The following is a 9,838-nucleotide window of genomic DNA, read 5'->3' on the forward strand; positions in this document are numbered from 1 at the left end:
AAGAAACCCCAGGGCTGATCTCCTTCAGAATGGACTGGTTGGATCTCCTTGCAGTCCAAGGGACGCCTTAAATAAGTGAAAATTTGCAATAATATGAATGGACCTGAAGGGTATTATGCTTAGTGAAATAAGTCAGACAGAGAAAGATAAATACTGTATGTTATCATTTAATGTGGAATCTAAAAAATGAAATAAATGAAAAAATAAAAGCAGAATCACAGATATAGAGAAAAGTCTAGTAGTTAACAGTGGGGCAAGACAGGGATATGGGATTGAAAAATACAAACTACTATGTATAAAACAAATAAGCTACAAAGATATTGTACAGTGCATGGGATTTAGCCAATATTTTATAACAACAGTAAATGGAATATAATCTATAAAAATATTGAATGTTATATATGTGAAACTAATATAAATCAACTGTACTTCAGTAAAAATAAAAATCATAAAACCTCAAAAAATAAAAAAGATACATGACAGATTAATACACCTTACTGAATGCATTTATATGTCTTGTTGTTATTGTTACCTGACTTGTTTGCTTTAATTAGACTTGTTTATTAACCTAAAAACAGCTTTTAAATTAAATGAATCTGAGGGCTTAAATTAATCTGAGGTGTTATATATAAATTTACCTATAAAACAAAGTGCAAAATCCTTTTCTGGAAAACATTTTCACTTATTAGATGAATGAAATAGTTATGAAATCAGGGCCTTGAGAAAGAACAAAGTCTTATTTTCTTACAATATAATTTTCTTCCTTGTAGTAGCTGAGATTTGCAAATTCTGAAAAATATAAGGCTGAGAATTGTTGGTGTCCAAATCACGTTGGAGAGGCTTCAGGTAAATATGAAGTTATGTCTACAGTTAGAACTAGGAATGATAGTGATTGAAAGCAGGCGAGTAAAGTATCAGTGTAACTTGGAAGTTTCTCACTTTTGATGTATTTGGTTTAAGCTAGAATTTTAAGATAATTGTTGAAAAAGCTTAAATTTAACTAACATGGAAAAAACCCAAATGAACTTTTTGTCTAACCCAGTATTAAAGAATTATTGAGTAATGTCAACATCATGGCATCATGAAATGCTCCCTTTTTCTCTCCTCTCCAGTCTATAACCATTAAAACAGCTATAACTCAACAAAGATGCCTCTGCCAGGACTCTGGACAGTTCTACACATCTCTACACCTAAAGGTAGGTGGAGTGGACACATAGAAGAGGTAGAACAAGGGGAGCAGTTGAGACAGTGCCTGTGATCCTGGACCCCCAACTGTAGTGGCTGAGCCTGCAGCCCCAGAGATCCCAGTAGCATCAGGAAAGGCAACACACAGATAACCAGCCTTTCAGCTGCAGTGGTGTCCACAGCCACAGGGAACTAACTGAACATAGGGGCAGTAAAACCTGTGACCCTGTCCCATCACCCATAGAGGCACCTATGACTCTGGCCCTGCAATACCACCTACAGTGGTGGCACCCATGAACCCAACAACCCTACTCAAGGCAGAGACACCTTTGACCTTGGTTCCCCACCCCTCCTCATGATGGGAGAGTATACAACTCAGGATACTGGATCCAGTACAGGTGCCCACCATCCTGGTGCCACAGGCAGCAGTGCCAGTTACACCAGTAGCAGCAAGACAACTGTGACTCCAGAGGCACAATCAGCAACATTGAACGGAGATAACTCTAAAAGAGTCCTCATAGGGTGGAAAGCTTCAATTCTCAGGTATACCCAGAGGTATACTAACCTGTTGAATTCTTAGAATCAAGGAAGAGAGAAGAAAAAAGAGTAGAGGAAGAGAAGGAAGAAAGGTGTTCATTACTACAAATGCATCAGCAGAGGAACAACATCAAGTAAGATGAAGAACCACACTAACACAGTATCACAAGAAGAAAATGACAGTTCCCAAGAAGCCATGTAAATGGAATTTTGCCATGATACAGAATTCAAAGTAACTGTCATGAAGAAACTAAGTGATATACAAGAAAACCTAGAAAGAAAACCTAGAAAGGCAGTTCAGTCAGCTCATGAATAAAATTAACAGAAGGAGAAACTGAAACTCTTACTAAACAGTATGTGTGCTCAGTTGTCCATCTAGTCCAAGCTATGGTTTTTCCAGTGGTCATGTTTGGATGTGAGAGTTGGACTGTGAAGAAAGCTGAGTGCCGAAGAATTGATGCTTTTGAACTGTGGTGTTGGACAAGACTCTTGAGAGTCTCTTGGACTGCAAGGAGATCCAACCAGTCCATCCTAAAGGAGATCAGTCCTGGGTGTTCACTAGAAGGACTGATGCTGAAGCTTAAACTCCAATATTTTGGCCACCTCATGTGAAGAGTTGACTCATTGGAAAAGACCCTGATGTTGGGAGGGATTGGGGGCAGGAGAAGGGGACGACAAAATATGAGATGGCTGGATGGCATCACTGACTCGATGGACACAAGTTTGGGTAAACTCCGAGAGTTGGTGATGGATAGGGAGGCCTGGCATGCTGCAATTCATGGGGTTGCAAAGAGTTGGACACAACTGAGCAACTGAACTGAACTGTCCTCAGTTGTGTCCAACTCTGCGATCCCATAGACTGCATCCCACAAGTCTTCTCTGTCCATGGGATTTCCCAGGCAAAGATACTGGAGTGGGTTTCTATTCCCTACTCTAGGGGATCTTCCCTAACCAGGGATTGAACCTGCATCTTCTGTGTCTCCTGCATTGGCAGGTGGATTCTTTACCACTGAGCTACCTGTGAATCCCTAAAAAAAAAAAAAAAAGTACCAAATTATTAAGTTGAAAACCCCCCAAAATGAGATGAATAATGCATATAAAGCACTGTACATAGAAAAGACCATGTGGAAGATAGAATCAGTGAGTTCAAAGGTAGAACTCTAGCAATGACACATGTAAAAGAAGAGAAAGAAATAAAATCTAAAAAAATGAAATTCTATGAGAACTATCCAACTCTATTAAAAAGGGAAAAATTAAGATAATGGGTATCCCAGAAGGAAAAGGGTAGAAGGTAATATAATAGCATTCATTTAAAGAAAAAGTAGATGAGAACTTCCCAAATATGGGGAAGGAACAGGATACAGAATTTCATGAAACCAAGAGAATACCTAATTACCTCGATGCAAAAAGACTTTCCTCAAGATGTATTATATTAAAACTATCAAAAGTCAGTGACAAAGGCAGAATTTTAAAGTCAGACAGGGGAAAAAAAATGGTAACCTACAAAGAAACTCCTATTAGGCTATCAGTAGATTTCTCTATTGTCAAGGAGAGAGTGGAATGACGTACTCAAAATACTAAAAGATAAAAACTGTCAACCAACAATACACTGTTTAGCAAGATGCCATTCAGCTATGAAGGAGAAATAAAAGCCTTTCCCAGAAAAAACAAAAGCTGAGGGATTTTGTCAACCCTAGACCTGCTTTACAAGACATGTTGAAAGCAGCTCTTCTATCTGAAACAAAAAGGCAAAGGCACATAAAGGTTTGAGTAAGGCTATAGGATCAGACATTTTCAACTCCATATTAGAATGGGCTGTTAAGCAGTTAATTATAGCATAAAGGTTAAAGAGAAAAGACAGTAAAAAATAATTACACCTACTGCAATTTGATAAAATCAAAACATAAAAAAGAGATAGATAGTGTGAGATAAGAGCATAAAAGGGGGAAGAGAAAAAGGATGAAAATCAGGCAAATAAAGATAAGATGCTATCAGCAGAAAAAGGGCTATTTTGTCTATGAGACATCTTAAAAATACCTCACGGCAACCAGTAAACATACATCTATAGCACAGACACACAAAAAAAGAGGAAACTGAGAAAAGCATAGAAAACTACTAACATAAAATGGTAGAAAACAAAAATAAATGAGTTATAGAGCAATCAGAAAAGAAGTAAGATTGCTACCTCATGCCATACACAAAATAAAGTGGACTAAAGACTTGAATATGGCATATGAAACCATAAACTCCTAGCAGAAAGCATAAAGAGTACATTCTTTAACATCAGTTTAGCAGTACCTTTCTGGATGTCTCCTCATGCAAGGGAAGCAAAACCAAAAATAAATAAGTGGAACTACAGCAAATTAAATGGTTTCTGCGTAGCTCAGGAAACCAAAACATAATTAAAAGACAACCTACTAAAAGGAAGTATTTGCAAATCATAAATTTGATAAGAGTTAATGGCCAAAATCACTTCTTGGGAAATAGATGGGGAAACAGTGGAAACAGCATCAGACTTTATTTTGGGGGGCTCCAATATCACTGCAGATGATGACTGCAGCCATGAAATTAAAAGACGCTTACTCCTTGGAAGGAAAGTTATGACCAACCTAGATAGCATATTGAAAAGTAGAGACATTACTTTGCCAACAAAGGTCCATCTAGTCAAGGCTATGGTTTTCCCAGTGGTCATGTCTGGATGAGAGTTGGACTGTGAAGAAAGCTGAGCACCGAAGAATTGATGCTTTTGAACTGTGGTGTTGGAGAAGACTCTTGAGAGTCCCTTGGACTGCAAGGAGATCAAACCAGTCCATTCTAAAGGAGATCAGCCCTGAGATTTCTTTGGAAGGAACGATGCTAAAGCTGAAACTCCAGTACTTTGGTCACCTCATGCAAAGTGTTGACTCATTGGAAAAGACTCTGATGCTGGGAGGATTTGGGGGCAGGAGGAAATGAGGACAACAGAGGATGAGATGGCTGGATGGCATCACCAACTAGATGGACATGAGTTTGAGTGAACTCCGGGTGTTGGTGATGGACAGGGAGGCCTGGTGTGCTGCAATTCATGGGGTCACAAAGAGACACGACTGAGCGACTGAACTGAACTGAACTGAATGGCCAAAATATATAAATAACACATACAAGTCAATAACAACAACAACAAAATCCCAAATTTTAAAAATGGACAAAGGAGCTGAATGAACATTTTTCCAAAGACAACATATGATAGTTCAATAGGCAAATGAAAGGATGTTCAGCATCTGTAATTATTAGAGAAATGCAAATCAAAACCACAATGAGCTATTGCCTCACAACTGTTGAAATGCTATTATCAAAAAGGTAGGAAATAACAAGTGCTGGAGAGGATGTGGATAAAAGAACTCTGTCATTTTGTGCTTACTGCAAGTCAAATGGCTCTGCCAGTTGGGACTACAATTTATCAAGCTGGCAGGGTGACAACTTTCATTGTTGTAGAAAATTTTATCATATATTCAGTTCTGAACAGGTCATATGGAAGAGAGGTGTGAGCAGACAGAACTTACCAATAAGTTCTTGATAACTTGAACTTAGCAATACTGTAATGACACTGACCCAGGAGACAGAGATCATTTGGGTCCTTGGAACCTGGAGCATATCTCCCTGAAAGATTTATCTGCCTCAGCTGCCACCAAGGGTCCTTGAGTTTCAGGATCAGATATAATACAACAAAGCTGGATCTCCCTATGAAAAAATAAAAATAATTTTTGTCACAGTTGCTTCAGAATGAACACAAAGCAAAGAAAGTAGGATGCTGAAGAATTAATTCTTAAAATTATACATTAATAGCTTTAACATCTAGCTAATTCTGCCTCATAAGCAAGATGTTAAGACAGTGACCAGTTTATGGTAGAATAGTGATATATCCGCAAGTGACTTCTGAACTAAAGTTGTTTAATATGCATGTTTGTTGATGCAGTATTGTCACCCAGAAAATCACTCTGCCAGTAATAGCTTCCAGTAGATGTAGCCTTGGTCCTGAAGACACTGGTCGCCAGCTTCAGTGTATCAATATTGGGAAAAGTAGTCAAATATTAGAAATATTTGTGCAAAGAATTAATTGGTGAACAAACCATAATTAGAGGGAAACCCAAAACATCATATGAATAACATTAAAACATAGTTTTTAGAAACATGTGTAGTAATAACTTTATATTAACAAAGCTATGATTGTCTGTGAAGAATACATTAGTTTATTAATCATGCAGAGAAGGTCAGATGAGAACTGAATACGGGATGGATTGTGTTACTCTTTATCATCCATAAACTTTATGTCTGAGTTTAGATGACTAATATATATGTATATATATGTTTTGAAATTTAAAGAAAAAATTTATTGAAGATCTGAAAAAAATTTCTAGGGTCTTTTTTTTGGCAAGGTAATAGTAGGTTATAAAATGAAAATTAATGGAGTAATAAGGCACTTAAAATATATATTTTTTAATTTAAAAAATGATAATAGTAAAAATATATCTAGGATTTTCTCTGGAGCTGTTGTGGACTGTGCGGGGTCTGTTCATTTTCATATAGTTCCTTGGTCCGGCTTGTACTTTTCAAGGTCTATAGGCCCCTTCCTATGTAGTCGGTGCTAAGTACAGGGTTTTAGTCTATTGCACCTGTCACTTCCAAAGCGGCTCCCTCTGTTTATTTTAGCTTCTGTTTGCTGGTCTCTTGAGTGTCTAATTTCTGCCCTGACACAATGGGGGCAGTGGTGGTCACTTTTTTTAGGCTCACTTGTTCAGTCGTGCTGTGGGGAGGGAGGAATACTGCGAACAAATATCACTGGCGTGTGCTCACAGTGTTTGAGCTGCATTGGGTTTGCACCCACTCATGGCTTGTGTACTTTCCCAGTCTACACTGCTCAGGATCTAGTTTGTTCTGCCAGGAACTGTCTGATGTGGGCCCTGGTTTGCGTGCACTTCCCCAGGTCTAAGCCGCTCAGGTTCTCGGGTACTCCACAAAGGGGCAGACTTGGTTGGGCCTGTGTTTTGTGCCCGTCCGAGATCTGAGCAGCTCAGGTGACCAGGTGCTTGGCTAGCACAGTCGCCCCCAGTTGGAGGCTGCGACTTATAGCCTCCCCAGTCCCAGCCCCTTGGTGTTCTGGGTGTACAACAAGCACACCTTCTCAGGTGTGTCATGTGTCTCTTCTGGGGAGCTGATCTCTGGCTGTGACCCTCCTGGCGGATGTTGACCGTCCAGAGTCCCAAGAAGTCTTGGTTAGCAATGAAATCTGTTTACAGTTTGGTGTAGGATGCCTCTCTGGGGCTGCGATTGCCCCCTTCCGGCTCTGGCTGCCCTCATCTGCCTGTCTCCAGTGTGGGATGGGCCGGTCTGTAGCCGGCTAGCTCTGCTCAGTCCTCTGTTCTGTGAGTGAGCCTGGTGGTGTCTTAGGTTAAGCCTTTTCATGGGATAGCTATCCCACAGTCTGGGTTGCTATCTCAGGCTAGTTCCCTCAGATTGCCCTCAGGGTATTCAGGCCCAGTCCTTACCCAAAACACTGCAGCCCGCGCCTCCCTGTCCAGCTCCCACTTGCTAGTGGGGGAGGTGAGCATCTGGGCTGCTGCTCCACTGGGAGTTGCTGTTAGGCACATAATCTGTGGGTTTTAATTATTTATTTTTCCTCCCAATTATTTGCCCTCTGAGATTCCAAAGCTCGTCACAGATCTACCAGAGAAGAGTGTTTCCTGGTGTTTGGAAACCTCTCTTTTTTAAGTCTCCCTTCCCGAGACGGATCTCCATCCCTACCTCTTTTGCCTCTCTTTTTTTCTTTTATATTTGGTCCTACCTCCTTTTGAAGACAATGGGCTGCGTTTCTGGGTGCCTGATGTCCTCTGCCAGCATTCAGAAGTTGTTTTGTGGAATTTGCTCAGCATTCAAATGTTCTTTCAATGAATTTGTGGGGGAGAAAGTGGTCTCCCCATCCTATTCCTCCGCCATCTTAGGACCACCTGAAAAAACAATTTCTAAAAGATTAACTTTTCCAGAAAAATGTAGCTGCACAATATACTGAGTCTATCATGTTAAAACATACATTAGGCACAAATACATAAACTATGAAACAAGCCACCATTCTTCAACAGTCTGAGCAAAGATAAAATGCCTAACAAACAACATGGATGGATGACTCACAAAGGATGGGCTCTTTTTACTTTAAGCACCATAAAAAATTGGAGCAAAAATACATGAGTGTATTCAGTTATATACACTGAATTGAATGTTTGGCACTAGGAGTCAGAGTATTATGTCATATAGCATTAGCACATATTATAAAAGTGCGTAGTATCAAAGGAATAGAAACTACCAGCGTTCAAAAGCAGCTTTCTCAACTAAGCAATAAAACACTCGACAGTTTGCCTCTCTGTTGTCTACCACTGAATACACTGGTAGAAACTTTGAAATGAAAAAAGGAGCTGTAACTCCTTTTATTTTCTCTATTTAAAATCAAACAGAAAACAAACATCAATTTTGTTGTACATGAACATTTACAAAGTACATTGTTTGTACAGGGGAAGGACTAAGAAACAAAATGTGTTTACAGAGATCAAAAGTGAGTGGGTGCAAACACCTCACACAGCTTTCCAATGGTACTCGGAGAGCAACTTCATAATCACTGGCAATAAACAAAGTTGTAGAGTTCTTTGCTTGGTATTTTAGGAAATCATGAAGATAATTCATTCAGTAATAAAGCAAGGCTCTTCTCATCCAGAGGTGAGTAGGCCAACATTGCTCCAATTTTTACAAACAATCTCAGGATATGTGAGGCCCCATACACCTGGGACATAGATGCATCAGGGTGGTCAACAAGGATCTCAGCGTATGTGGCCTCTCAAATTTGTAGAGCACTTGAATGCCCAGCATCACAATGAAGTACCCCTTTATCCTGGCCAAACCTCATTGATTGCATACTCCTTATTATCTATGCTTCTTCAAGATTTCTTGTACTTTCTATAATCCTCTAAAATGGAAGGCTTCACCGGTGGCTTAGCAGTAAAGAATCTGCCTTTGAGCAGGGGCTGCAGGAGACACAGGTTCAATCCATGGGTCAGAAAGATCCCCTGGAGAAGAGTATGGTAATCTACTCCAGAGTTCTTGTGGGAAGAATCCCACGAACAAAGGAGCATGCTGAGTTATGTTCCAAGGGGTGACAAAGAGTTGAAACTACTCAAGCAACATACAATGTGTGAACTAAAATGTAATCAACATTCTTCTTGGCAGGAAGATAAAAAGCTTGTCTTGGCTGGGAACTTTACCCCAGTCACCAACAAGCCACCGTTTGAATTTTTCAGGAATAGTAACTTTGACTTCAGCTCTGCTCATGATGTTTCCTCGCTTTCAAGCATAGGATCTACTTGAGGCCTTCTCTGGGATGGAGTCTGTGGTGTCTGACTGGGGCTGCCACCATCTCCAATCTTGTGTCAGTTTTTGTTCATTTTCACTTCAGCGTTTATCTGCTGCATCCCACCAGGCTTCTTGCCACGGGCAGCAACTCCCCCGATTCTTCCCCTCTGCACACCACTCCTGACTCGTTCTTTGAAGTTTTCCTTGCTTCTGCAGGGTGATAGATATGGGTTTGTGAACTCTGCTTTCTGGAACCCATACAGCCACTGTAATGTGTGAAGTATGTTGCTTGGATCTCTTTTATGGCTACTTGTACCTACTTCCTTTCATAAGGAAGACACGCACGCAAGAAAAAAAAAAAGCACTCTCTCACCTTACTGGGAGTTTGGGCTCCACGTTCTACTTCTGCACCGTTGATAAGAGATTAACTGTGCCCACTGCTCCCACCAGCCCTGACTACTGCCCTCTAGTCTCTCCCTTACACAGCTGTCGGTGAGATACGCCATCAAGCATCACCAGCTCTACATCTTGGGCCTGATTTGCCTGCGTCGACAGCCCACCAAGCACCTGGACCTGAAATAATTTGTTGAGGACCTCAATATTTCGTCAGAAGGAGGATAAGGACCGAGCCACTAAACTAGGTCTTCCAAGACTCAGACAGTAAATAATCTTTCTCAGAGCAGGAGTGACTGGAGACACACATTCAATCCGTGTCATGAAGGTTCCCTGGAGAAGGCCATGG

The 9,838-nt window shown here is 40.5% G+C and overlaps 1 pseudogene; it reads right to left on the reverse strand.

Moving 5' to 3' along the window:
• Positions 1–8,324: 8,324 nt before the first annotated feature.
• Positions 8,325–9,355, reverse strand: LOC120859329 (annotated as a pseudogene).
• Positions 9,356–9,838: the final 483 nt, after the last annotated feature.

Source organism: Oryx dammah, unplaced genomic scaffold (assembly GCF_014754425.2).
Source record: "Oryx dammah isolate SB20612 unplaced genomic scaffold, SCBI_Odam_1.1 HiC_scaffold_585, whole genome shotgun sequence".
Taxonomy (NCBI): Eukaryota; Metazoa; Chordata; class Mammalia; order Artiodactyla; family Bovidae; genus Oryx; species Oryx dammah.